Source organism: Sinohyriopsis cumingii, chromosome 9 (assembly GCF_028554795.1).
Source record: "Sinohyriopsis cumingii isolate HCF-2022 chromosome 9, ASM2855479v2, whole genome shotgun sequence".
NCBI classification, from domain to species: domain Eukaryota; kingdom Metazoa; phylum Mollusca; class Bivalvia; order Unionida; family Unionidae; genus Sinohyriopsis; species Sinohyriopsis cumingii.
In genome coordinates this window covers 90,817,285-90,823,458 of record NC_142969.1, presented here as the reverse complement: position 1 = coordinate 90,823,458, position 6,174 = coordinate 90,817,285, and positions in this window count along the sequence as shown.

Below are 6,174 nucleotides of genomic sequence, written 5' to 3'. Positions count from 1 at the left end.
CTAAGAGGGGAAAAACAGCTGTTCAGTCCCAGGAATCCATTGTGAGCGATGCGATCAAGGATCCTAATAAAGGGATTGCTCAGATCGAAGTATGTCAGAACTGTGGACGGATCTTTCTACAGATCTGGGTTGCCGGTTGAGTCCTTGCTCGGTCACGGGGCACCGGGCACCTGTCACTGGACACGGGATACTGGGTAACCAGGCATGTGTCTTTGGAGATTCAATGGTACATAGATTGTAATTTGGCCACGTCCCCACTCAGTCTCCAGACTATCATTTCATTCCACTTGGACTGCAAATGGGCTTACAGATGCCATGTTAGGATAGGGGATTGGATTAGCATCTGCTGCCCTATTTTCACCTTAATCCATATTTGATGTAGGGCCTTCCACAGCAGGAAGCGATTAGCCCATTCCCTGCACGTTTCAAGGACTGCTGGATGTGGGCCACAATAGTAATGGGATTGTGCCTGGGAGACATGGACCGAAATCGTCTTACAAGGTTGAGTCTTTAAAGCGGGAGGGGATCTACCTTCTCCAAAATGGTCTATGTGGGTGGAGAGTCACCCTAAACCACCATCTAATCCCACTGCTGTAAACTGTCTATTAACTGAGTGGCAGGAGTTGCCGATTAAAGATTCTCATTCACTAGTGGTTCAAAACATAGATACATTGGATCGCATAGCACTGCCTACCAGCAGAGCGTGCAGGATGATGTTGTCCTTTTTGTCCTTGTTGAAGTCAACCAGTTTGACAGTGTGGAACATCCTCCCTTCGCATCTCCTGCAACTTCATAATCTTTGGTTAAGGAGACAGAGGAGGAGGAATCCTAGTCATTCGATAAATGAAATTTACCACCTCTAGGCCAGCGAGCTGTGTCCCAACCCTTCAGGTTCTTGTGACTTCCAAATTCTTTCCAGTTTGGAGCACCTTTCTGAGACAAACTTTCGACCACGTCTCTTATTCATTCATTACTCTGTTATGAGGAGCTCTTGCAAAGGTTTAGCAAGAAAGTGGCTTTTGCTAAACAACGTAATCCAAGAGAGGGTAGTCTGTCCCCTTCCTGTACATTGCAACCTTTGAATGCTGCTTCTTGCTTCAAGGTTCATACTCCATCTTCGCCCACTACATCCCACGCCCCATGTGGAATGTGGCACAAGTTGGTATTTTAATGGAGACCTATGAAAACATTGGAATCATTAGAGAACAATGTTAGATCACTAGTAACCGTAGCCTGGCATTCTGACCTCTATTCAGCAGGATCGTTTAGTAGACTACAGTATGAATCTCTGTTGCCAATAGCTCTCCATCATTTCTTGGAAGCAGTGGAATAAACATCTAGGCATGAATTGTCCTTGTCAATGGCCATGTGGATCTTCTTCATCTCTGCAGGGATGTTGCTCTGGCAACTTCCAAGCTCTTACTAGATCACAATATGTACCTTCTTAGGGCAGCCACCCTGGAGGTAGAGACTATCTTAGGATGTATCATCCATTCGATTTCTTCTTGCTTTGAGAGACCGCCAACACTGGTTCCTAGCATCCTCTTCTTGCTCATCAAAACCAGCTAAGAAGTGGAATCATCCTGATTGCTCTCAGGGTCCATCGGTTAAATTGTTTAAAGTTATGCAGCCCCAGTGTAATGCAGCCCCAGTGTAAATAACAGCCCTAATTCAGAGCTCCGCCTAGGCAGGTGGGCCCAAGAATGGAGCACCAAAAAGGCACAGGCAAAACATTTCACAGGCCCGTCCCCTTTCCTAAGTACAAGGGTGGAAATATTTAGGGTCTTGCTTCCCCTTCTGTAGAGAATATATCTTCCTTTAATTTTGTGAGTGCGAGGCTAAACCATTTTTTACAGTCTTGGTCAGGCGTAATGGTTGATGGCTGAGTCCTTTCTAGCGTAATAAATGGTTACTGGTTTCATGTCTGGTGCAGTTGCATCCCATTTAAGATCATTAGGCATCCCCGTCCTTCAATATTTTGACGATTGGTTGTTCCCTCAGACTATACCTGTCTTGTTGTTGGCCCATAGTGAACAGCATGGTTCTTCTATCCAACTCAGAGCTCAGTCCATCTCAAGGTTTGGTCTATATGAGAGTATATTTCATCACAGACAGAGGGTTGGTCTGTGTTCCTCTGGTCAATAGTAAACACGATCCTATTCCCATTGGAGACACTCAGAATCAAGACTGCAGTATCAGCTTATTGTTTTCTCACTCTGCTGGGGACATGGAACTCCACAGGTGATATGTTTCCTCCAGTAGAATCTTTATGATTGGTGTATAGTAGAAATGGTAATTCTTGTTGCTTGGGGACGTAGAAAATGTGTCAATCCTTGTTGTCCCACTGTGTGCACTGTCGCCGTTTTTTCTCTCCTTCTTTGAAGATTAAAAACAATACTCGATTTTTACTAATAAGGGCTATTGAGCTACCATTTCCAACCCTTTCATTGGGATGGACTCTTATTTAGCAGATTGGATCAGGTATGTCAAATTGCTAAGATCAGCGTCTCGCTATCAAACACCTTAATGAAACTTCTCTTGCGTCCTGTGTTCTCTAAATATCCTTTCTCTCCCCAGCCCAAACCTTTGGATGAAACTTCCTTTGATAACCTTACAATCAAGACAGTTTTCTTCCTCACACTAGTATCTAGAATACGAAGGGGTGAGCTTCATGCCCGATACATAAAGCAGGGCAGTATCAGATTCAATAGGAATTATGAGTCAGTTTCTTTCCTTTGCCATCAAATATTTTTCAGCCAACCTTCAGCTTCCTTTCCTTGCCCGATTCCCGACTGAGACAGCCTCAGTCATGTATGTGGTGGGATCACCAAGATAGGCATTTATGTTCAGTTAGGGCTCCACCTTTTCACTTGGCGGCCTCTAAAAAGAGAAAAAAGGATAGTAAGCATATTGTCCTCTCTATGATATGTTTATGTGATACTCAAGCTTCCACCATATCTTGTGGATTGCATTAACTAATAAGATAATTTACCAGTTCCATACTGATAGGGACCTGTCTTTCATGAAGAAAAATAACCCATGAAGTTCAAGCCATTGCTGCCTCATGGTCTTGTGTAACTCATTCGTCTTGGAAGATGTGATGAAAGTCTTGGTTTGGTACTCTCATAATACTTTCTCCTCATTAGCCCACCAAAGCGAAGGCATTTTCCCACTGGGCCCAATCATCCCTCCGAAAGTGGGCAATGTGGATTCCATCGCACATTAGTCTCCCGCAAATTCAGCTCTGCAGTAGCATCAGGTATTTTATTATTGATATTGAAATGCATTTTGGGGAGAAGAGGGGAAAACTACTTTTAATGATCTAATACTTACCTGGTGATATTGCCTCACCCCCTCCGTGCTCTCTGCACTGATGTCCCACTAAGTTAGGCTGCTCCCTAAGAAAATGTTAACTACCATCATGTATACCTAATATGTGTGAGGTTCACTTGCAGGTGTGATCATGTGCTCAGGAAGTTTCTGGTTCAGCCTAGCGGGAGGATGAAATTTTCATCATTTGGTTGAGATATTTCATGATAAAAATTAGCCCCCTCCCCCCAAAAAAAACCCCAGCTAAATTTCAAATTTCGGATGTGTCTAAAGTATTGTGAAAAAATGTTGTATCATTCCCATGAATCACACTATCTTACTGCACATTATTATATAATCAAAAAATACATATTTAGCTTCAGTGATGTTTTGAAACATTCTTTCACATAATAAATGATACATTCTTGCATTCTGCCAAATATTCATGCTTGCACAATTCAATGGAAAATGATTGCAGAGGAGGGGAAATTGTTATGCATCTGAGCATGTCTACGTATATAGATTCCTTCCTTTGCATGTGTGATCTTGATCCTCTGTACCACAAAATGTCCTGTTCTTACCTTGTTTGCTTGATATTGTCATTCCCTTTAATTTCTTGTTCCAGTTGGATCTTACAGTTATCAACTATATAAGTGTGGATGACTTGGTGCAGATTTTAAAAAAGCTTGGTGTTAGAATAGCACAGAAGTTATTTGTAGATGAAGAAATTAAGAAGAAACAGGAATCATGATTTCAAGGGAAAGAAAGAAAACCAAGCTAATTCAAACTTTACGTGCCAAGCTGGGCATTGTGGAAACTAGACATTGTCATGATACAGTTCCAGCAAAATTCCAGGATAAATGTATTTCAGAGTGTCTTCTTTAAAGTGGAAAAAAACGAACTCTGGCAAGACATTGTAACAGAAATGCTTTTAAAGAAAATAGGAAAGTAGAATCAAGATGGAGACGATGAAAAGCAAGTAAGGACAGCAAAAGGAGGAGGAACTCGCAAAATTGAATTGCCAAGAAATAGCTGGAAAGAAGTCTTGGATAAAGCTAAAGCACTTTTTCCCAACCAATCATGTCCCTCTTGGTATTATTGTGGATTTTATATTTAAATTAAAATATTGTTCTAACAGAGAAGTTAAAAATGAAACAATTGAAGAATTAAAGGAGTGCTCAGTGGTATGCTTGCTGAGAGTTGATATGGTCACAGTGACAAAAGATTCAGTCAAAACAGAAAGTCTCACTCATCAAGATCAAATAATCAAATAACGATAGTTTCTGAGCCACTCACTGAAGAGAACAATATAAGCATACATGTAACTTTTCTGAATAGAAATCCTAAAGAATCAAACTGAACAAGCTGAAAGCATTCTGATTACATGTTCTTTGGATGTAGCAGTACCAATTCATCTTCATTCAAAAGCAAGAAGAGTTTGCGTTTGAATCAGTGCTGAAAGTCACACCCATTCAGTCACTGCCAGTTGCTAAGTCAATATTTGAATCTGTTGAAAATATTAGCACCACCAGTCATGCACTTCAACATGCAAGTTAGGCCAACATGTATGCAAATTGTACACAAAATAATATCATGCCTTCTGTTGTATTATATTTTATTATATGCTCATTTTTTCCCCCCGTTAACTTTACATTGACAGAATCGTTCAATATTCCCCGATACTGAACACGCGCGACAATACACATATAGCATTCACGTGAATGAAGGAACTATTTTCTTTTGTAAATAAACAATGGACTCAGACGCCAGCACTTTTGATTTGTAAACAAATCATGTACACTCGCGTAAGAGGCTCTTTACGTTGTGGTTGTTTAAATTTTGTTTCTGAATGAACTAAAACATGTTTCGTGGATTGCAAAAAAAACCCAGCTGTCTTGACATTTTGCGTTGATACAATGTTACTGATTTAGGCTAGCTACCTTATATAAATGACGGATTATGTCCTTACAAATAACAAGGCATATGATATACTGTTAACCTTTAGCTGGTGATAAGAATGGCAAAATAAAACATACTTACAGATTTACATCCTGAATTTCCTCAAAATGTTTTTTCTTAATTCTGCAAATCCGAATTGCATGAGCCATGTCATAGGTTTTCAATCTGGATTACACATTTCCAAAGTGTGCTGTAATTTCGATGATAAGTGCAATTGCATCCTCCTTACTGCACTCAAAATGAAATAACATTAAATTCCATAGCGTCTTTTTGAAAATTGCAATTGAAAGACTTCATATTTTCCCCACGTTATGATTTCAAACATTCAGTGATAGAAACAGAAACACATTTGCAGACGTAAACACGCTTGTCCCGCGCCACTTCAATCCGATGTATTTCATGTATAATTTGTACAGATGAATCCAGTCCAAAATCACAAACTTTCGTCGAAGCGAAACAAAATACCAAAATATATTCACTCCAGATCAAATGGAAAAGTCGTTGCAATGCCCATTCATTCACAATATGACTGCAAATTTCAATTTTAACTAGACACGCCATTTTCTTTCGAAAGTTCTGTCGACTGCTCAACTAAGTTCAAATTTATCTGGGCGGAGCTATGTGCGCGTTAATAATGATGTCATTTTGTAATGTCAAATCTGCGCTTGTGTGTTTAGTTTGGAATACGGCATTCATTCATTAACGTTGTTTCTTGAAGTGTATTTTGTTTATATAATTAAACCTTAGGGAGAATAAATAAATGAGCATAAAATAAAAAGGTTACTGCATTTGTATGGGAAAATATGAACTCGTTTTGTCGGAAGGATATACTGCACTCACAAGTTCGTGCAGTATTCATTCCAAAAACTCGTTCCTATTTTCCCATATAAACGCAGTAACCTATAA